This window comes from Triticum aestivum, chromosome 2A, assembly GCF_018294505.1.
Source record: "Triticum aestivum cultivar Chinese Spring chromosome 2A, IWGSC CS RefSeq v2.1, whole genome shotgun sequence".
NCBI lineage: Eukaryota > Viridiplantae > Streptophyta > Magnoliopsida > Poales > Poaceae > Triticum > Triticum aestivum.
In genome coordinates this window covers 677,278,961-677,302,951 of record NC_057797.1, presented here as the reverse complement: position 1 = coordinate 677,302,951, position 23,991 = coordinate 677,278,961, and positions in this window count along the sequence as shown.

Here is a 23,991-nt window from a genome sequence, read left to right as displayed (position 1 = left end):
GAATTGGCTCACAATGCAGGCCTCACCGCTTTCCTCCACGACCAATGCGATCAGTATCTCTTACTCACAAATACCTTTGTGCAAAACTTTTATTTTCATCCTAGGAACTCACCACCTACGGTGGAATTTCATTTATATGATGAGCCTAAGGAGATGTCACTTTATGATTTCTGTCGATTTGTTTAGTCCCTTTTGAGGGCAAGACAGAAGAACCACATCATGATGATGTGGCTGGGTTTATTGATAATATCACTGTAGGAGAAACCAGGAAGGTTTCCGATGCACGAATCACTAGCATACATTTTCCTGTTTTGCGTTACTTTGCATTATTTGCTAGTCGTTGTTTAATTGGACGCGGAAATTCTGGAAACCTTAGTATCCCTGATTTAATTATTCTGCTCCAAGGTTTATATAGTGATAACACTTTTAGTTTGGGCGGTATTATTGCTAGACGGTTAAATATGAACCGTACTAAGGGCCCCATCTTTGGAGGCATCTATGCCACACGCCTAGCCGCACATTTTAACATACCTATTAGGCATGCTGAGAAGGAAGAAAAGTGCTACCCCGTGTTTATCTAGATCATAAAAGTATGGTGGCACATGATTTTATTGTTAAAAATAGGGCAGGGGAGCTTAGATATCAATTGTTCTTTAATAAACATCATCCTGAGACTATTACCTTGCCTGCTCCTTCTTTGTTTGATTTGACTGTAGGCACGTACCTTGTTTCGTTGACGGCTATTCACGCCTACCGGAACCCTGCACCAGTCGAGGAGCCAGAACAGGAACCACAAGATGAGCCTCCACGACAATCTGTTTATTCTTGGGATCCAGAGATGACTGTCAGCCAGTGGCAGTCAGAGTCTTCTTCTTCATCACAGTATGATCCCAACTATTCCTCTCATCACAGTACGACCCCAACAACTATTATTATGGATATCCGCCAGGCCAGCCGTGGCCATAGACCAACTTAGGCCAAAAGCCTAAGCTTGGGGGAGTACGTATTTCTCACCGACATTACATTTATGTTCACACACACTCATTGCTAGATGTCGGTGCTCATACTTTTTCACTGTAATATCCATGCTAGTTTATTTTCTTTTTCCTGCTTTCTTCTTGTGTGTTTGTTAAACCTTAAGAAAAACCAAAAAAATTAGTAGTAGTTTATTTTTCTGCTGTAGTAGTAATAATTAAAAAGAAAACCCAAAAATATTTCCCGTTCTTCTTTTCTTGTTGGGAGCTTTCCCGTGTAAATAGTTTTATTTCTTTTCTTTTCTTTGGGGGTCAGTAGGAGAAGACCATAATTAAATTGTTGAAGTGGCTCTTATATGCATTATTGTTGATTTAACCAAGAGCCCATATTGCCTTGTCTTCTCCTGTTTATTGAATGCTCGCAGATTCCAGCTTAGTCCAATGCACGTGCACTCTTATTATTATTCACACCGTTCGGTCGTGCAAGTGAAAGGCAATTATGATGATATATGATGGACTGACTGAGATGAGAAAAGCTGGTATGAACTCGACCTCTTTTGTTTTTGTAAATATGATGAGTCCCGTCGTTCTTGATTCAGCTTATTATGAATAAACATGTTTGCAATGACAATTAGAGATCAGAGTTGCTTGTGCCATGCTTGATTAGCTATGAGTTATAATGATTTACCTTGTATGCCAACATGCTATTGAGATGATTATGATGTGGTATGATGGGGTGGTATCCTCCTTTGAATGATTTAAGTGACTTGACTTGGCACGCATGTAGTTGAAACAAAATCAACATAGCCTTCACGATATTTATGTTCATGGTGGATTATATCCTACTCATGCTTGCATCCAATGTTTATTAATTTTAATGCATGTACATGGCTGTTGTCGCTCTCTAGTTGGTCGCTTCCCAGTCTTTTGCTAGCCTTCACCTGTACTAAGCGGGAATACTGCTTGTGCATCCAATCCTTTAAACCCCAAAGTTATTCCAGATGAGTCCACCATACCTCCCTATATGCGGTATCTACCTGCCGTTCCAAGTAAATTTGTATGTGCCAAACTCTAAACCTTCAAATAAACATTCTGTTTTGTATGCTCGAATAGCTCATGTATCAACAAAGGCTGTCCTTATCTTCCATGTTAGGCGGGTTATTCTCAAGAGGAGTGGACTCCGCTCCTCACTCACGAAAAAATGGCTGCTCACCGGGATGCCCAGTCCCATGCTTTATGCAAACTAAATCAAAATTAATTGCAAACAAAACTCCCCCTGGGACCTGATGTATGTTGGAGGCACTCGTTGTTTCGAGCAAGCCATGGATTGATGCTTGTTGGTGGAGGGGGAGTATAAACTTTACCATTCTGTTTGGGAACCGCCTATAATGTGTTTAGCATGGAAGATATCGCCATCTCTTAGTTGTTACGTTGACAATGAAAGTATACCGCTCAAAATACAATTTATCTCTATTTCAAAACCGAGCTCTGGCACCTCTACAAATCCCTGCTTCCCTCTGCGAAGGGCCTATCCATTTACTTTTATGTTGAGTCATCACCCTCTTATTAAAAAGCACTAGCTGGAGAGCACAGCCGTCATTTGCATTCATCACTATTAATTTATGTTGGGTATGACTATGATTGGATCTCTTTTACCATGAATTACAATGTCTAGTCAGTCCTTGATCTTTAAAGGTGCTCTGCATTTATGTTTTGCGGTCTCAGAAAGGGCTAGCGAGATACCATCTTGTTATATCATATTATGATTGTTTTGAGAAAGTGTTGTCATCCGAGATTTATTATTATGACTTGCTAGTTGATTATGCTATTGATATGAGTAATGAGGAGACCTGAGAATTATTGCAAATATGGTTAGTTATGATCTATGCTCAAAACTTGAATGCTGGCTTGACATAGTTACAACAACAAGAGCAAACAGAGTTTGTAAAAGTTTTTCTTTCTTTCTTTCAGTTTGTCAACTGAATTGCTTGAGGACAAGCAAGGGTTTAAGCTTGGGGGGGGAGTTGATACGTCTCCGTCGTATCTACTTTTCCAAACACTTTTGCCCTTGTTTTGGACTCTAACTTGTATGATTTGAATGGAACTAACCCGGACTGACGCTGTTTTCAGCAGAATTACCATGGTGTTGTTTTATGTGCAGAAAACAAATATTCTCGGAATGACCTGAAACTCCACTGGGAGGTCTTAGAAAAATAATAAAAAATCCTCGCCAAATATGAAGACCAGGGGGCCCACACCCTTTCCACGAGGGTGGGGGCGCCCCCCCTAGGGCGCGCCCCCTACCTCGTGGGCCCCCTGCTGACCCTCCGACGCCAACTCCAACTCTATATATTTGCTTTCGGAGAGAAAAAATCAGAGAGAAGAAATCATCGCGTTTTACGATACGGAGCCGCCGCCAAGCCCTAAAACCTCTCGGGAGGGCTGATCTGGAGTCCGTTCGGGGCTCCGGAGAGGGGGATTCATCGCCGTCGTCATCATCAACCATCCTCCATCACCAATTTCATGATGCTCACCGCCGTGCGTGAGTAATTGCATCGTAGGCTTGCTGGACGGTTATGGGTTGGATGAGATTTATCATGTAATCGAGTTAATTTTGTTAGGGTTTGATCCCTAGTATCCATTATGTTCTGAGATTGATGTTGCTATGACTTTGCTATGCTTAATGCTTGTCACTAGGGCCCGAGTGCCATGATTTCAGATCTGAACCTATTATGTTTTCATGAATATATGTGAGTTCTAGATCCTATCTTGCAAGTCTATAGTCACCTACTATGTGTTATGATCCGGCAACCCCGAAGTGACAATAATCGGGACCACTCCCGGTGAAGACCATAGTTTGAGGAGTTCGTGTATTCACTATGTGCTAATGCTTTGTTTCGGTTCTCTATTAAAAGGAGGCCTTAATATCCCTAAGTTTCCAATAGGACCCCACTGCCACGGGAGGGTAGGACAAAAGATGTCATGCAAGTCTTTTCCGTAAGCACGTATGACTATATGCGGAATACATGCCTACATTACATTGATGAATTGGAGCTAGTTCTGTGTCACCCTATGTTATGACTGCTACATGATGAACCGCATCCGGCATAATTATCCATCACCGATCCGGTGCCTACGAGTTTTCCATATACTGGTTTACGTTTATTTACTTTTCCGCTACTACTGTTACAATCACTACAAAATACCAAAAACATTACTTTTGCTGTCTTTACTTTTGTTGCTGCTACCGCCACTATCATATTACTTTGCTACTAAACAATTTGCTGTAGATACTAAGTTTCCAGGTGTGGTTGAATTGACAACTCAGCTGCTAATACTTGAGAATATTCTTTGGCTCCCCTTGTGTCGAATCATAGGGCAAGGAGAGTTGTCGGTTGGAAGTGACTCACTATTCATATCCAACGAGTCCAAGAAACCGTCCGACGAGGATACGTCGATACGGGCTCGGGGCGGACTGCATGATCATATTCGACGTTAGGAGAAGCAGTGCAATAAAAGTATGCTATGAGTTACTCTGGTATCCGAATACTTACGACTTCGCCAGGGGCTTGGCCCTGAGTGACCACTCGTCTTCGCTGTCAGCGGCGGTGGTGGAACAGTACGGAAGGAGAGTCCTTCCCTTCTTGGACCCTTCGGCCTCCCCGATTGGGGCGGCCTTCCTTTTCTTGTCTCCCCCGGCTGGAGGGGGAGAATCTTCATCTTCCTCCTCCTCGTTTTCACGGGAGGAGTGCGTCTTGGAGTTATCGGACGATGAGTCCGATACCACCTGGCGCCGGGAACTCTTTCGGGTTCTCGTGGCCTTATTCTTGATCTTCTTCTCCGGCACCTCATAAGGAGCCGGAGTCCGCATCGCCATCAGGAGAGCATCTGCAGGGTCTTCGGGCAGAGGGGTCGGGCAGTCAATCTGCTCAGATGTCTCCACCCAGTCCTGTCAAAGGCATGGGAGCTCAGGTCCCGCACATGGTTAAACTATGGAAAATAAATACCCTACAAGATGTATAGAACTTACCGGATTCACAGGGCGCGTCGCGCTTAGCCCGCGGTCCTCGGTAAGCGGAGGGGGGACCTCGGCACCCTTGAACAGCACCTTCCAGACGTCCTTATGCGTCGTGTCGAAGAGCTCGCTAGAGTCTGGTGATGGGCCGGGTCGAACTCCCATAAGTTGAAAGCCCGTTGTTGACACGGGAGGATCCGACGGAAGAGCATGACCTGGACTATGTTGACAAGCTTGAGTTTCTTGCTTATCATGTTCCGGATACACTTCTGGAGTCCGTCCAGCTCCACCGATGAGCCCAGGACATGCCCTTCTCCTTCCAGGAAGTAAGCCGAGTGGGGATTTCGGATCGAAACTCGGGGGCCGCCATCCAGTTAGTGTCGCGTGGCTCGGTGATGTAGAACCACCCCGATTGCCACCCCTTTATGGTCTCCACATAGGAGCCCTCGAGCCATGTAACGTTGGGCATTTTTCCCACCATGCCTCCGCCGCATTCCGCTTGTTGGCCGCCTACTACCTTCGGCTTGACTTTGAAGGTCTTCAGCCACAGGCCGAAGTGGGGCCGGACACGGAGGAAAGCCTCGCACACGACGATGAACGCCGAGATGTTGACGATGAAATTCGGGGCCAGATCATGGAAGTCCAGCCCATAATAGAACATAAGGCCGCAGACGAATGGATGAAGGGGAAACCCCAGTCCGCAGACGAAGTGGGTGAGAAAACCACCCTTTCGTAAGGTTCCGGGGTAGGGACGATCTGCCCCGCGGCTGGTAGCCGGTGCGCGATATCCGCGGCTAAGTATCCGGCTCCGCGTAGCTTTTTAATAGCTCCCGCAGTGATGGAGAAGACCATCCACTTGCCTCCCGCTCCGGACATGTTTGGAGAGAGTTGAGGAGAAGGATGCGGACTTGGGCGCTGGAGCTCGAATGCGCGAGAATGGATGAGCGAGGAAGAAGGTGTGGGTAGAAGAAGGTGAACCCTTATCCCTTTATAAGGGCGGACGAAACTATGTGCCCCCACCAGCCTGGTAAAACTCACTTATCCCCCGAGCGCTGTAATTGTTGGCATGGTTGGGTTACGCACATCCGTATTGATGGGAATCCCGTAATAAGGGGACACGATCTCTGCTTCGACAAGATGTGCCAAGGAACCCGCCTCGCAAAACATGCTGAGGTTGGTTGTGAAAAGCGATTCGAAATGGTGACCTGGCTGTGGTGTGATGTCACACTGCGGAATGTGTCGGCAGATTAGATTTGTGAAAATATTATTCTCCCTACGGTTGTATGTGGAACTTGTTTTGCAGAGCCGGACAAGATCCTCATGTTCAAAATCTTCTATGAAGTATTCGGAGGAGGAACCCGCCTTGCAATGCCGAAGACAATCTGTGCGTCGGACTCATCGGTGTTGAAGCCTGATTCAGGGGCTACTGAGGGAGTCCTGGATTAGGGGGTATCCGGACAGCCGGACTGTTGGACTATGAAGATACAAGATTGAAGACTTCGTCCCGTGTCCGGATGGGACTCTCCTTGGCGTGGAAGGCAAGCTTGGCGATACGGATATGTAGATCTCCTTCTTTGTAACCGACTCTGTGTAACCCTAGCCCCCTCCGGTTTCTATATAAACCGGAGGGTTTTAGTCCGTAGGACAACAAAAAATCATACCATAGGCTAGCTTCTAGGGTTTAGCCTCTCTGATCTCGTGGTAGATCAACTCTTGTATTACTCATATTATCAAGAACAATCAAGCAGGACGTAGGGTATTACCTCCATCAAGAGGGCCCGAACCTGGGTAAACATCGTGTCCCCTGCCTCCTGTTACCATCCGCCTAGACGCACAGTTCGGGACCCCCTACCCGAGATCCGTCGGTTTTGACACCGACAGTTCCCCTTGTGTCAAATCAATAAATTTGGGTTGAATACTCTACCCTCAAAAACTGTTGTGATCCCCTATACTTGTGGGTTATCAACGGGGCCATCGAACCTCTAGACGACGACACAGCGGAACTCTCAATGAAAGCACCAATGTCAGTGTCAAAACCGGTGGATCTCGGGTAGGGGGTCCCGAACTGTGGGTCTAAGGTCGATGGTAACAGGAGATAGGGGACCTGATGTTTACCCAGGTTAGGGCCCTCTCTATGGAGGTAATACCCTACTTCCTGCTTGATTGATCTTGATGAATATGAGTATTACAAGAGTTGATCTACCTCGAGATCGTAATGGCTAAAACCCTAAGAGTCTAGCATGTATGACTATGAATATGATTCTTCATCTCTATGGACTAAGCCCTCCAGTTTATATAGACACCGGGGGGGACTAGGGTTGTACCAAGTCAGTTATAGAGAAAGGAATCTTCATATTGGAACGCCAAGCTTGCCTTCCACGCCAAGGAGAGTCCCGTCTGAACATGGGAGATACTCTTCGGTCCGGTATCTTTACAGCCCATCAGTCCGGCCCACGTACCATAGTCCGGGCGCCCGAGGACCCCCTAATCCAGGACTCGCTCACCAAGACTGGGCATCGTCGGACGAGCTGGTTGCGCTGCAGATGCGCATCAAGAGCATGGTGGACAAGAACATCAAGCTTGTCTATGTGATCCAGGTGATGCTCTTTCGCCGGATACTTCCTTGCCAGAACCGGACCTGCAATCTGTGGGAGTTCGATCCGTCCAAGCACCATACCCAACAATAGTTCTTCGGCGTCACGCACGAAGGCATCTGGGAGGTCCTTTTCAAGGCCAATGAGACGTGGCCGAAGAGGACCGAGGACCGTGGGTACAACCTGGCCCATCCCGCTAGTCCGGTAAGTTTTTTGTATTGCAAGGTGTATCATTCACCTGTGTATTCAAGGAAGAAGGCTAAGCTTCCATATTTGTCTTTCTAGGGCTGGACAGAGAAGGCGGAGCTGATCCAGTGTCTAGCACCGCTGCCCGAAAACCCAGCTATCTCGCTTCCAACGAAGATGCTGATTCCGGCGCCCTATCAGGCACCAGAGAAGAAGGCCAAGGGAAGCAGAAGTGGCCTCCGCCATAAAGGCACTTAGGACGTGACGTTCGAAGACGCCGAAACCCATTCCTCCACCGCTACTGAGGACGAGGAGGAGGAGGAAAGTAACTTTCCCCCCGAGGGGGGTGTCGGTGTCAAAATCGGCGGATCTCGAGTAGGGGGTCCCAAACTATGTGTCTAACATTGATGGTAACAGGAGACAGGGGACACAATGTTTACCCAGGTTCGGCCCTCGCTATGGAGGTAATACCCTACTTCTGGCTTGATTGATCTTGATGAATATGAGTATTACAAGAGTTGATCTACCACGAGATCGTAATGGCTAAAACCCTAGAAGTCTAGCCTGTATGACTATGATTATGATTATTCTCTATGGACTTAGCCCTCCGGATTATATAGGCACCAGAGGGATCTAGGGTTACACAAAGTCGGTTATAGAAAAAGGAAATCTTCATATTTGGTCGCCGAGCTTGCCTTCCACGCCAGGGAGAGCCCCATCCGGACACAGGTAGAGTCTTCAGTCTTCATATCTTCACAGCCCAACAGTCCGGCCCATGGCTAACAGGCCGGACGCCCGAGGACCCCTTAGTCCAGGACTCCCTCAGTAGCCCTCGAACCAAACTTCAATGACGAGGTGTCCGGCGCGCAGATTGTCTCCGGCATTGCAAGGTGGGTTCTTCCTCCGATGACTTCAAAGTGATGTTCTCGGCCTCCCATTGAATGTCGTACCCCTCGGTTTCTGTGTATCAACAACTTCAATTTCCACGTGTCGAGCGAAGGCGAGAGGTCAGGGCATTTTTAAACATAACACCCTTGCCATGTAAGGAGGAGTGTCTATTTAAAGATATTGGATCTCAGATCCATTCAGCACCACACAGAAAAATCCTTTGAGCACGCTATGAGAGTCTGTTCCAATATGGCTGAGCTCCCAGCTCTTTATCCCGCCCCGACATTCCCAAAAAAGGCGAATGGGAGAGGTGTTCTGTATCCCACAGTCAGCTGGTGAAGCTGCAAACATAGGGATTCCTTCCCCCCGCAGATCTAGTCCCTGTTCAAGCAGGATTGACCTCCTTCAATGGCGGGGTTCAGGCTGAAAATTTCCCCAATCCATCCAGGGGAACGAGTGTGCTTCGTACCTTATCTTCTAAGAGGTGTCGGGTTTCCAATTCATCCGTTCCTCCGAGGGCTTCTGGAGTATTACGGCCTCCAACTGCATAACTTTACTCCTGCCTCCATCCTGCATATCGCGGGCTACGTTGCTCTTTGTGAGCTGTTCCTAGGTTGTGAGGCCCACTTTGAATTGTGGAGAAAGCTATTATGTCGTGTCCTGCACAACCACGAGGGGTCAATATTTGAAGTGGGAGGAGATGAAATATGACGCATCGCTGAGACCGGATATCTGTCCGGCACACCAAGGAAGGCATCCGAAGAGTGGGCTTCCGAATGGTTCTATATCGGGGACGTCGCACTTCCGGAGCCAGTTCGGAGAGGTCTTCCCGTGTTCACAAGCGCTCCTTTGAACAAACGCCACATCTGGCGCCCTCGGAGCCTCGAGGAGGAAGATAGCGCGGAAGTTCGTCAACTCACGAGCAAGATAAGGACGCTCGCTTAGTCCGGATTATCAATAGTCGAAGTAATGGTGACTTCCATAGTACGGGGGGTTCAACCACTTCAATACAAAGGTCTCCCCATGTGGCACTACAACAGTGAAAATGACGCCTCCTGCTGCGGCCGGAAGGGTCCGGATACCCCCGCCGCTTTGGCCAAAATATTGGCCGAACTGTTCAAAGGGGAGGAAGAGGAATTTCTGCGTATCAAATACAGAGACGGATTTTCTGTTGGAAATATGCCCTAGAGGCAATAATAAATTGGTTATTATTATATTTCCTTGTTCATGATAATCATTTATTATCCATGCTAGAATTGTGTTGATAGGAAACTCAGATACATGTGTGGATACATAGAGAACACCATGTCCCTAGTAAGCCTCTAGTTGACTAGCTCGTTGATCAATAGATGGTTACGGTTTCCTAACCATGGACATTGGATGTCGTCGATAACAGGATCACATCATTAGGAGAATGATGTGATGGACAAGACCCAATCCTAAGCCTAGCACAAGATCATGTAGTTCGTATGCTAAAGCTTTTCTAATGTCAAGTATCATTTCCTTAGACCATGAGATTGTGCAACTCCCGGATACCGTAGGAGTGCTTTGGGTGTGCCAAATGTCACAACGTAACTGGGTGGCTATAAAGGTACACTACAGGTATCTCCGAAAGTGTCTATTGGGTTGGCATGAATCGAGACTGGGATTTGTCACTCCGTGTAAACGGAGAGGTATCTCTGGGCCCACTCAGTAGGACATCATCATAAGTGCACAATGTGATCAAGGAGTTGATCACGGGATGATGTGTTACGGAACGAGTAAAGAGACTTGCCGGTAATGAGATTGAACAAGGTACCGGAATACCGACGATCGAATCTCGGGCAAGTATCGTACCGCTAGACAAAGGGAATTGTATACGAGATTGATTAAGTCCTTGACATCGTGGTTCATCCGATGAGATCATCGTGGATCATGTGGGAGCCAACATGGGTATCCATATCCCGTTGTTGGTTATCGACCGGAGAGTTGTCTCGGCCATGTCTGCATGACTCCCGAACCCGTATGGTCTACACACTTAAGGTTCGATGACGCTAGGGTTATAGGGAAAGTATGTATGCGGTTACCGAATGTTGTTCGGAGTCCCGGATGAGATCCCGGATGTCACGAGGAGTTCCGGAATGGTCCGGAGGTAAAGATTGATATATAGGAAGTATGGTTTTGGCCACCGGAATTGTTCCGGGCATCACCGGTGGTGTACCGGGACCACCGGGAGGGTCCCGGGGGTCCACCAGGTGGGGCCACCAGCCCCGGAGGCCTACATGGGACAATAGTGGGAAGGGACCAGCCCCTAGGTGGGCTGGGGCGCCTCCCACCAAGGCCCAAGGCGCCTCCAAGAGGGGAAGGGGGCAAACCCTAGGGCAGATAGGCCCTAAGGCCCACCCTAGGTGCGCCTCCCCCTCTCCCCTTGTGGCCGCCACCCAGATGGGATCTGGGGGCTGCCGCCACCCCTAGGGAGGGAACCCTAGGTGGGGGCACAGCCCCTCCCCTTCCCCTATATATACTTGAGGTATTGGAGGCTGCAAGACACATGAGATCCTCTCCCTCTTGGCGCAACCCTACCTCTCTTCCTCCTCGTCTCTCGTAGTGCTTGGCGAAGCCCTGCTGGAGTTCCGCGCTCCTCCACCACCACCACGTCGTCATACTGCTACTGGATGGAGTCTTCCCCAACCTCTCATTCTCCCCTTGCTGGATCAAGGCGTAGGAGACGTCACCGGGCTCTACGTGTGTTGAACACGGAGGTGCCGTCCGTTCGGCACTAGGATCATCGGTGATTTGGATCACGATGAGTACGACTCCATCAACCCCGTTCACTAGAACGCTTCCGCTTAGCAATCTACAAGGGTATGTAGATGCACTCTCCTTCCCCTCGTTGCTAGATTACTCCATAGATTGGTCTTGATGATGCGTAGAAAATTTTGAATTTCTGCTACGTTCCCCAACAGTGGCATCATGAGCTAGGTCTATGCGTAGTTACTATGCATGAGTAGAACACAAAGTAGTTGTGGGCGTCGATATTGTCAATTATCTTGCCATTACTAGTCTTATCTTGATTCGGCGGCATCGTGGGATGAAGCGGCCCGGACCAACCTTACACGTACGCTTACGTGAGACCGGTTCCACCGACTGACATGCACTAGTTGCATAAGGTGGCTGGCGGGTGTCTGTCTCTCCCACTGTAGTCGGAACGGATTCGATGAACAGGGTCCTTATGAAGGGTAAATAGAAATTGGCAATTCACATTGTGGTTTTGGCGTAGGTAAGAAACGTTCTTGCTAGAAACCTATAGCAGCCACGTAAAAACTTGCAACAACAATTAGAGGACGTCTAACTTGTTTTTGCAGCAAGTGTTTTGTGATGTGATATGGCCAAAGGATGTGATGAATGATATATATGTGATGTATGAGATCATGTTCTTGTAATAGGAATCACAACTTGCATGTCTATGAGTATGACAACCGGCAGGAGCCATAGGAGTTGTCTTTATTTTTTGTATGACCTGCATGTCATTGAGAAACGCCATGTAAATTACTTTACTTTATTGCTAAACGTGTTAGCCCTAGTAGTAGAAGTAGTAGTTGGCGAGCAACTTCATGGAAACACGATGATGGAGATCATGATGATGGAGATCATGGTGTCATGCCGGTGACAAGATGATCATGGAGCCCCAAGATGGAGATCAAAGGAGCTATATGATATTGGCCATATCATGTCACTATTATTTGATTGCATGTGATGTTTATCATGTTTTTGCATCTTGTTTACTTAGAAGGACGGTAGTAAATAAGATGATCCCTCATAGTAATTTCAAGAAAGTGTTCCCCCTAACTGTGCACCGTTGCGACAGTTCGTTGTTTCGAAGCACCACGTGATGATCGGGTGTGATAGATTCCAAAGTTCACATATAACGGGTGTAAGACAGATTTACACATGCAAACACTTAGGTTGACTTGACAAGCCTAGCATGTACAGACATGGCCTTGGAACACAGAATACCGAAAGGTCGAACATGAGTCGTATAGAAGATACGATCAACATGAAGATGTTCACCGATGCTGACTAGTCCGTCTCACGTGATGATCGGACACGGCCTAGTTGACTCGGATCATGTAATCACTTAGATGACTAGAGGGATGTCTATCTGAGTGGGAGTTCATAAGATGAACTTAATTATCCTGAACATAGTCAAAAGGTCTTCACAAATTATGTCGTGGCTCGCGCTTCAGTTCTACTGTTTAGATATGTTCCTGGAGAAAATTTAGTTGAAAGTTGATAGTAGAAATTATGCGGACTAGGTCCGTAAACTGAGGATTGTCCTCATTGCTTCATAGAAGGCTTGTGTCCTTAATGCACCGCTCAGTGTGCTGAACCTTGAACATCGTCTGTGGATGTTGCGAACATCTGACATACACATTTTGATAACTACATGATAGTTCAGTTAAACGGTTTAGAGTTGAGGCACCGAAGACGTTTTGAAACATCGCAAAACATATGAGATGTTTCGAGGGCTAAAAATGGGATTTCAGGCTCGTTCCCACGTCAAGAGGTATAAGACCTCCGACGATTTTCTTAGCCTGCAAACTAAGGGAGAAAAGCTCAATTGTTGAGCTTCTGCTCAGATTGTCTAAGTACAACAATCATTTGAATCGAGTGGGAGTTGATCTTCCAGATGAGATAGTGATGTTTCTCCGAACTCATTACCACCAAGCTGCTAGAGCTTCGTGATGAACTACAAAATATCAGGGACATATATGTTGAACCTTGAGATATTCGTGATGTTTGACACCACAAAAGTAGAAATCAAGAAGGAGCATCAATTGTTGATGGTTGGTGAAACCAGTAGTTTCAAGAAGGGCAAGGGCAAGAAGGGATACTTCATGAAACAGCAAATTAGCTGCTGCTCTAGTGAAGAAACCCAAGGTTGAACCCAAACCCGAGACTAAGTGCTTCTGTAATAAGGGGAACAGCCACTGGAGCAGAATTACCCTCGATACTTGGTAGATGAGAAGGCTGGCAAGGTCGATAGAAGTATATTGGATATACATTGTGTTAATGTGTACTTTACTAGTACTCCTAGTAGCACCATGGTATTAGATACCGGTTCGGTTGCTAAGTGTTAGTAAACTCAAAATAAAAGGTTGCGGAGTAAACGGAGACTAGCTAAAGGTGAGCTGGCAATATGTGTTGGAAGTTTTTCCCAAGCTTGATGTGATCAAGCATCGCACGCTCCCTCTACCATCGAGATTGGTGTTTGCGTTGAGCATAGACATGATTGGATTATGTCTATCGCAATACGGTTATTCATTTAAAGAGAATAATGGTTACTCTGTTTATTTGAATAATACCTTCAATGGTCTTGCACCTAAAATGAATGGTTTATTGAATCTCGATCGTAGTGATACACATGTTCATGCCAAAAGATATAAGATAGTAATGATAGTACCACCTACTTGTGGCACTGCCACGTAAGTCATATCAGTATAAAATGCATGAAGAAGCTCCATGTTGATGGATCTTTGGGATCACTCATTTGAAAAGTTTGAGACATGCGAACCATGTCTATTGGTGTATATGCATGAAGAAACTCCATGCAAATGGACCGTTTGGACTCACTTGTTTTTGAATCACTTGAGACATGCAAATCATACCACATGGGCAAGAAAGCCTCGTTTTTAGTAAAATGGAACTAGAAAGCAACTTGTTGGAAGTAATACATTTTGATGTGTGCAGTCCAATGAGTGCTGAGGTGTGTAGTGGATATCATTATGTTCTTACTTCACAGATGATTTGAGTAGATGTTGAGTGTATTTACTTGATGAATCACGAGTCTGAATTATTGAAAGGTTCAAGTAATTTCAGGGTGAAGGTGAGAGATCGTCGTGACAAGAGGATAAAATATCTATGATATGATCATAGAGATGAATATCTGAATTACGAGTTTGGCACAGAATTAAGACATTGTGGAAATTGTTTCACAACTAATAGAGCCTGAAACACCATAGTATGATGGTGTGTCCGAACATCATAACTGCACCCTATTGGATATGATGCATACCATGATGTCTCTTATCGAATTACCACGATAGTTTATGGGTTAGGCATTAGAGACAACCACATTCACTTTAAATAGGGCACCACGTAATTCCGATGAGATGACACCGTATGAACTATGGTTTAGAGAAACCTAAGCTGTCATTTCTTAAAAGTTTGGGGCTGCGACGCTTATGTGAAAAAGTTTCAGGCTGATAAGCTCGAACCCAAAGCGGATAAATGCATCTTCATAGGACACCCAAAACAGTTGGGTATACCTCCTGTCTCAGATTCGAAAGCAATAAGGGATTGTTTCTAGAATCGGGTCCTTTCTCGAGGAAAAGTTTCTCTCGAAAGAATTGAGTGGGAGGATGGTGGAGACTTGATGAGGTTATTGAACCGTCTCTTCAACTAGTGTGTGGCAGGGCACAGGGAGTTGTTCCTATGGCACCTACACCAATTGAAGTGGAAGCTTATGATAGTGATCATGAAACTTCAGATCAAGTCACTACCAAACCTCGTGGGATGACAAGGATGCGTACAACTTCAGAGTGATACGTAATCCTGTCTTGGAAGTCATGTTGCTAGACAACAATGAACCTACGAGCTATGGAGAAGCGATGGTGGGCCTGGATTCCAAAATGGCTCGAGGCCATATAATCCGAGAGAGGATCCATATATGAAAACAAAGTGTAGACTTTGGAAGAACTACTTGATGGTCGTAAGAGTGTTAGGTACATATGGATTTTTAAAAAGAAGACGGACAATGATGGTAAGTATCACCATTAAGAAAGCTCGACTTGTCGTTAAGATGTTTTCCGACAAGTTCAAGGAGTTGACTACGATGAGACTTTCTCACTCGTAGCGATGCTAAGAGTCTGTTGGAATTATATTAGCGATTACTGCATTATTTATGAAATCTTGCAGATAGGATGTCAAAAACCATTGTTTCCTCGACAATTTTCTTGAGGAAAGGTTGTATGTGATACAACCGGAAGGTTTTGTCAATCCTCAAAGATGCTAACAAGTATGCAAAGCTCCAGCAATCCTTCTAAGGACAGGAGTAAGCATCTCGGAGTTGGAATGTATGCTTTGATGAGATGATCAAAGTTTTGGGTGTATACAAAGTTTATGAGAAACTTGTATTTCCAAAGAAGTGAGTGGGAGCACTATAGAATTTCTGATGAGTATATGTTGTTGACATATTGTTGATCAGAAATGACGTAGAATTTCTGGAAAGCATATAGGGTTATTTGGAAAGTGTTTTTCAATGGAAAGCCTGGATTAAGCTACTTGAACATTAAGCATCAAGATCTATAAGGATAGATCAAAACACTTAATGGTACTTTCAAATGAGCACATACCTTGACATGATCTTGAAGGTGTTCAAGATGGATCAGTCAAAGAAGGAGTTTGTCGGTGTTCTGGGAACGGGGGTCCCCAGACTTGCCTGCCTACGGCCTGCGGCGTGGCTCAAATGGGGGCCCAGCACGGCCCATCTTCATCAACACAAGACTCAAGACCCTCGCGAGGGGCCAAGCCTCGCGGGGCGGACGACACGGCGCATCCCCGGGCGCAGCCTCATCAGGCTGGCTCGCGAGGAGGCGGAGATATCAAGGCAGGGTACCTCGCGAGGTGCCCATGACGTAAGCCATGACGACTCAGGGTGCCAGGCGGGCGCTAGCGCGCGCAGCGTCCTTCTTTCCCCTTTGGTGCAAAGGGGGCAAGCACGGCCGCGGAGTACCAAGGCATCAGGCAAAGGTTGCCATTTCGGTGCAACGAGACCAAGACCAGGAGGACTACAAGACGGAGGTCACCATGGAGTCCAGCACGGCGTCATCACCAGAGCCTTTGGCAGGCGAAGACTGCTTTTGTCAGGATAAGTGTACTAGATGTCCCCCTTCAAATTAGCCCGCCATTGTTGGCTCCCTTCCCGCTCAATATTTGGGAAGAGGACCAGGGCCTCTATAAATAGGACTAGCCACCCCCAAGGTAGGGAAGGATCATCTCATCGGAGAGAGAGAGAGAGAGAGAAAGGTGACTGAACTCCACCTAGCAGTTCATCATCCCAGCCAAGAACAGACCCTCGCGAGGCTGTTCTTCCTTGTATTGTTCATCATCACCAGCCCCAGGAGGCAATCCACCAACCACTCACTGGCGTAGGGTATTACACCATAATGGTGGCCCGAACCAGTATAAATCTTGTGTCCCTTGTGCAGTTCTTTTAGTAGTTTAGATCCTTGCAAGACGGAGAGGTAGGAGGCGTAATCTCCGCGCGCACCCTAGTGTTCGAACCTTAAGGGTCTGCCGGAACCCCTGAATCCGACATTTGGCGCGCCAGGTAGGGGTGTGCCGGAATCTGTCTTCCGCCACTCCGCTCCCCTCCGACCGTCGCATCCATGTCTAACGCTCGTCGGGCCCGCGCCGAGCGCCCGGCCGCCATCGCTTCTCGTGTCACCCAAACGGCCCCCGTCGGTGGGCGTCCTCGTCGTTCCCCGTCGCCCGCCGTCAACACCGCCACCGGCCCGACGGGAAACGAGCAGCGGGCGCCACCCCAGCATCCGCCTGCGCGACGGAGTAACTGCACCGCAATGTCGGCGCCTCCGGTCGTTGTGGCCCTCCTGGGCGGCTCGCAGGCGCTGCCCACAAGTCGCCACGTCAATCCTTTTGCCCGCCGGGTTAACACCGTTTCCGCACGGCAGGGGGCTCCCCCGGACCAGGCGGTGCACGAGGTCGGCCTAACCTTCAGCTCGGAGGACCATCCCACCAACCCGGTCGGCTCGGGCGCACTCCCCCTGTTGTGCACCCCCACTATCTGCCAGGTGGCCATCACCAGAACCCTCGTTGACGGCGGCGCGGGCCTCAGCGTGCTTTCGGTTGAGACTTTCAGCCTCCTCTGCATACCCCGGGAGCGGCTGCGACCCAGTCGATCCTTCTCGGGCGTCGGGGGCGGATCATCCGAGTCCCTGGGACAGATCCGGCTCCCAGTAACCTTCGGCACCTACGACAACTTTCGCACGGAGATGGTCGACTTCGACATCGCCCCCATCGACCTCCCTTACAACGCCATCCTCGGCTACCCGGCACTGGCTCAGTTCATGGCCGCCACGCACCCGGCGTACAACCTCATGAAGATGCCCGGGAGCAGCGGTACCCTCGCCGTGCACGGGGACACCGGGGACGCCCTGCAAGTACTCAAGCTCGCCTTCAAGACAGTGGCATTGGCATGACCCGTCAATGAGGAGACCCCTGAGCCCAAGGGGGCTGCGCCCGCCAAGAAGAAGCAGTTGTTCACCCAGGACAAAGCAGAAACCAAGCAGATACCCGTCGACAAGGACGGGTCCTCCAGTGCCACTTTCACCATAGGCGCCAACCTTGAGCCTGAGCAGGAGGAGGCCTTGGTCAAGTTCCTGCGCGCGAATAAGAAGCTATTTGCTTGGGAGCCCGATCAGCTGGCGGGGATCCCCAGAAGTGTCATCGAGCATCACCTCAATGTGTGCCCAAATGTGCGCCCCGTGAAGCAGAAGGCCAGGCGGCAGTCCACGGAGAAGCAGGCTTTCATTGCCCAACAGACCTGCAAGCTAGAGGCCACCGGGGTCATTCGCGAGCTCCCATGCCCGGATTGGTTGGCCAACCCTGTCATTGTGCCCAAGAAGGGGGGGAAGGAACGCATGTGTGTCGACTTCACCAACCTCAACACGGCATGCCCGCAAGATCCGTTTCCGCTCCCTCGCATCGACCAGATCGTCGATTCCACTGTAGAGTGCGACCTGCTATGCTTCCTGGACGCCTTCTCCGGGTATCACCAGATCAAGATGGCAGTGGAAGACGTTGAGAAGACCGCCTTCTTGACCCCGTGCGGGGTATACTGCTATACTTGCATGCCGTTCGGACTGCGTAACGCAGGGGCAACCTTTCAGCGGCTGATGCACATCACCTTGGGCCCACAGCTCGGAAAGAATGTCGAAGCCTATGTTGATGACATTGTAGTAAAATCTCGGGAGGCCAAGACCCTGATACAAGACCTGGAGGAGACCTTCGCGAGCCTCGACGCAGTAAACCTGCGGCTCAACCCAGAGAAATGTGTGTTTGGCGTCCCCTCGGGTGAGCTTTTGGGATTCCTCGTGTCCCATCATGGTATCGAGGCCAACCCCGAGAAAGTCAAGGCGGTCGAGGACATGAGTCCACCAAAGACCCTCAGAGAAATGCAGAAGCTCACTGGGCGCGTGACCGCACTAGGGCGCTTCATCTCCAAATTGGGGGAGTGAGCGCTGCCTTTCTTTCAGCTGATGAAGAAAAAGGGGCCCTTTGAATGGACTGAAGAGGCAGATAAGGCGTTTCAAGATCTCAAGAGGTACCTGACCAGTCCCCCAGTCATGGTGGCTCCGCGACCTCAAGAGCCCCTGCTGCTGTACCTCACCGCCACACCCTACTCCGCCAGCGCAGCCCTGGTGGCGGTTAGGGAGGAGCGCCAAGTCAAGACCGCAGCGGCAGCCCGAGGCAAGACAAAGCGGGAACAAGGAAAGCCTGTAGAAGCCACAACCGCAGTTGAGGAGGGTCAGCTGCCGAAGAACGCACCGGAGGCAGGAGAGGCCGCACGACCGGATGGTCCACCTCCCGAGGCCACGTCGCCTCGTGAGGCGCCCTTACCTCCCGAGGGCACAGCAACCCTAGATGCTCTCAGCCTTATTGAGCACCCAGTTTACTTTGTTAGCACGGTGCTACGGGACGCGAGGGCACGGTACCCAATGCCTCAGAAGCTCCTCCTCGCGCTACTGGTAGCCTCGCGCAAGCTGCGTCACTACTTCCAGGCTCATCCCATCAAAGTCGTCTCATCATACCCCCTGGAGAGAGTGCTTAGGAGCCCTAACTCAGCTGGAAGGGTCGCTGAGTGGAACATAGAGCTGCAAGCGTTTCAGCTCGAGTTCAGCACAACCAGGGTCATCAAAGGAGCAGCATTGGCGGATTTTGTGGCAGAATGGACGGAGGCACCAGGCCTCAAGGCCGACGAGGATAGGTCCCTCTCCCCGGGAAGCGAGGCGCCAGAAGGCTGGGTCATGCACTTCGACGGGGCGTTCTCCAGGCATGGCGCTGGGGCTGGGGCGGTGCTTATATCGCCCACTCAGGACAAGCTCTACTACGCTATACAGCTCGGTTTCCAGCAAGGTGAAAAGGTCTCCAACAACATAGCGGAGTATGAAGGTTTAATAGCGGGCTTGAAGGCCGCAGCTGCCTTGGAGGTGAAACGCCTCACCATCAAGGGCGATTCGCAGCTCCTTGTCAATTTCTCCAACAAGGTGTACGAGCCGAAAGATGAGCACATGGAAGCCTACCTTGCGGAGGTCCGCAGGATGGAGAAGCAGTTCTGGGGGTTGGAGTTGCAGCATGTGCCCCGTGGCACCAATCAGGAGGCCGACGACATCGCCAAACGGGCGTCCAGGCGGTTACCCTAGGAGCCTGGCGTCTTCGAGGAGCGGCTCTTCAAGCCCTCAGCCCTGCCATCATTGTCAAACACGGCTCAGCCTCGGGAGGAGCTCCCCCAGCCACCTGCCTCAGGAGCCTCGGTCTGTGGCCCGGCCTCAGGAGCACGCCTGCTCCTGACGATGGAACCTTAGGAGGGGTGCTGGATCACGGAGCTTCGGAGTTACTTAACACAAGGGACCCTGCCGGAGAAGGAGGAGGAAGCGGAGCGTGTGGCACGGTAGGCCACGGCATACTGCATCAAGGATGGAGAGCTCTACCGGAAGCGACCAAACGATGTATCCCTGCGCTGCATCTCCAGGGAGCAAGGAAAGGAACTGCTGGAAGATATACACGGCGGAGACTATGGACATCATTCATCATCACGGACCCTCGTCGGCAAGGCATTCCACAGTGGGTTTTATTGGCCCACCGCACTCAATGATGCCGTCGAACTGGTGAAAGCTTGTGAGGCCTGCCAGTTCCACGCCAAGCAAATCCATCAGCCGACAGGGGGCCTGCAGACTATACCCCTTTCGTGGTCATTCGCAGTCTGGGGGCTGGACATCCTGGGCCCGTTTCCGAGGGCGCCAGGGGGCTACCGCTACCTCTACGTCGTCGTGGACAAGTTCACCAAGTGGGCTGAAGTAGAGGCCGTCCGCACCATCCCCGCAGGTTCCGCGGTCAAGTTCATCAGAGGCATCGTGAGCCAGTTTCGGGGTGCCGAACCGCATCATCACAGACAACGGTTCATAGTTCACCAGTAACCTCTTCAAAACATACTGTGCTAACATTGGAACGCAGGTATGCTACGCTTCGGTGGCGCACCCCCGAAGCAACGGCCAGGTCGAGCGAGCCAACGCAGAGGTCCTGAGGGGCCTCAAGACCAGGACGTTCAAGAAGAAGCTGGAGGCCTGCGGCAGAGGTTGGTACGACGAGCTTTAGTCCGTGTTGTGGTCCATCCGCACAACCGCGACCAAGCCGACTGGAGAGACCCCATTTTTCCTGGTCTACAGAGCCGAAGCGGTCCTCCCTCACGAGGTCAGACGTCGCTCCGCGCGGGTCCTGGCGTTCGACGAGGCGCAGCAGGACGCCATGCGGGGGATGGACCTCGTGCTTGGGGAGGAACGTCGCCGAGAAGCCGCGCTGCGAGCAGCGAGGTACCAACAAGCGCTACGACGATATCACTGCCGCAACATCCGCCCCAGAACTCTCGAGGTAGGAGACCACGTGCTCAGGCGGGTTCTCTCCAGGGAGGGACTGCACAAGCTCTCTCCCATGTGGGAGGGCCCATTCAAGGTTGTTCATGTTTCCAGGCCCGGCTCTGTGCGCTTGGAGACTCAGGAGGGGGTGCCGGTCCAGAACGCCTGGAACATCCAGCACCTCCGGAGGTTCTACCCCTAAAAGGCCCAGAGCTTGTGAAGCAAGGCGAGTGCCTGTGAAGCTATCGCTTTGGAAAAAGGCCCGGAGCCTGTGAAGCAAGGCGAGTGCCTGTGAAGCTACCGCTTTGGAAAAAGGCCCGGAGCCTGTGAAGCAAGGCGAGTGCCTGTGAAGCTATCGCTTTGGAAAAAGGCCCGGAGCCTGTGAAGCAAGGCGAGTGCCTGTGAAGCTATCGCTTTTTGGAAAGGCCCAGAGCCTGTGAAGCAAGGCGAGTGCCTATGAAGCTATCGCTTTTTGGAAAGGCCCAGAGCCTATGAAGCAAGGCGAGTGCCTGTGAAGCTATCGCTTTTTGGAAAGGCCCACAGCCTGTGAAGCAAGGCGAGTGCCTGTGAAGCTATCGCTTTTTGGAAATTCCCAGAGCCTGTGAAGCAAGGCGAGTGGGGCGCCGGCCTCAGGCCCTGGGGCTCCCTCCCACGCCCAGTGGCAGCACTTAGCTCCGCGTTGGTGAGAAGACGTCGAAGACTAGATTAGGTGCCGGACGCGGCTTTTTCATTTGCTTTCCGCAGTTGACGTATTTACTTGCATTTGAAGTCTTATTGGAGTTATCACTGTTGCCGGTTTGTGATTCAGCGATTGTCGCTCCTCGCTTTGGTTTCTCTCTTAAACGACCTCGCGAGGGATGGTTCTCGAACGCCCTCGCGAGTGTTTCTGCTCTAGCCGCTGGAAGGTTTCACGGCCCGGGCACGTTACAGGAGCACCCCCCTAGTCCGTTCCCCTCGGGCACCGCGACGCACACACAGGGCCTGGGTCGGTCGCCCCCCGGCAGGGGTCAAAAACTATCTACGCACAGGCGTGTAGTTAAGAGGCGCAAAAATAAGATCAAGGTAATGGCTAAAACGGCAATAATTCCCAACACGCCCCAGCGGGGCTCCATGCAGCTGTTTTGTCTTACACAGGAAACAAAAGGAAAAAGAAAGGACGAGCCCGGCGCGGCCCTCCTCACACCGGCCCGCGGAGGTGACCCGGGCTGCCTCCGGGCCTCAGGCAGACTCCCTCTCGCGCTTCACCGGGGAACGATAGCGGGCGGACGAACCGCCACCTCCCAAGCAAGCTCGACGGCGCGGGGGTTGACCGCAGCCACCGCTGGAGGAGTCGCTTGAGGAAGAGCTGACAAAGCTTGGGGAGTCTCGGACGCCGCCATCCATGCGGGCGCTATCTCCTCCATCACCGTCGGAGCGGGGCCCCCGGCCTCGGTCGTCGTCCTTGGGGCAGCACCCCGTGCGGTGACCATCTTCCCCAAACACCCTCACATAGAGGGTGGCGTCGCCGTCAAACCTGAAGTGAAGGGTGCACCGGCGCCCCAGGTCGCGAGCGCGGGCGAACGCCTGCCAGCCACGAGTTAACGCCATGTCCCCGTTGGCGGAGACCTCCAGCGCGACCCATGAGGACCTGCTGTAGCAGCCCTCCTCCTGGAGCCAGAGGCCACCAGGAGCCCCGGCCGGGAGCTCACCAAGGAGGAAGCGAGGGAGTTGGAGCCGGGCGCTAATCGGCTCCGCCGACCAGACGACGAACTCCGGCAGCACCTGCATGGCGTGAAAGCGCGGCCTGGGGGAACGCGCAACCCAGGCGCGTCCCTCGGCCACGGCGGCTCGCCCGCCGCCGCACTGGGAGCCGCCCCCATGACCACCAAACGCTACCGGGGCGGCCACCGGATGCTTCCGAGGGCGCCCATGACCGCGCTTGGGCGGGGGAGAGGCAGGATCAACCTGGAGGGCCTTCCCCTTCTCTGCAGCCGAGTACCTCCTCGATGGAGCCATCACGCCAAGATGGAGCAAGAACTGAGGCAAAGGAGAAAACAAGAAGAGATGGACTGGAAGGGCACGCGCCGTGCCGTACTTATAGCCGGCGAAGGCCAACCGCCGGCCTCCACAATCATAGGTAATCATGACACGAACTGCATGCAGGGACTCGTCCAACTCGCGCGATCACCAAGGCGTCGTGGGGAAGTGGAGACGCCCACGCCCAATCAACCGCCACGCGGCACCCAAGGCCGCAGGCTGTTAGGGCCCGCGGCGCTTCGCCCTTGCCCTTTCGCCTCTCGGCACGGCCAAGTCCATGCGCGCCTTGGGCCCGGGGGCTACTATCGGCGTTCTGGGAATGGGGGTCCCCAGACTTGCCTACCTGCGGCCTGCGGCGTGGCTCAAATGGGGGCCAGCACGGCCCATCTTCGTCAACACAAGACTCAAGACCCTCGCGAGGGGCCAAGCCTCGCGGGGCGGACAACACGGCGCATCCTCAGGCGCAGCCTCATCAGGCTGGCTCGCAAGGAGGCGGAGATATCAAGGCAGGTTACCTCGCGAGGTTCCCATGACGTAAGCCATGACGACTCAGGGTGCCAGGCAGGCGCCAGCGCGCGCAGTGTCCTTCTTTCCCCTTTGGTGCAAAGGGGGCAAGCGCGGCCGCG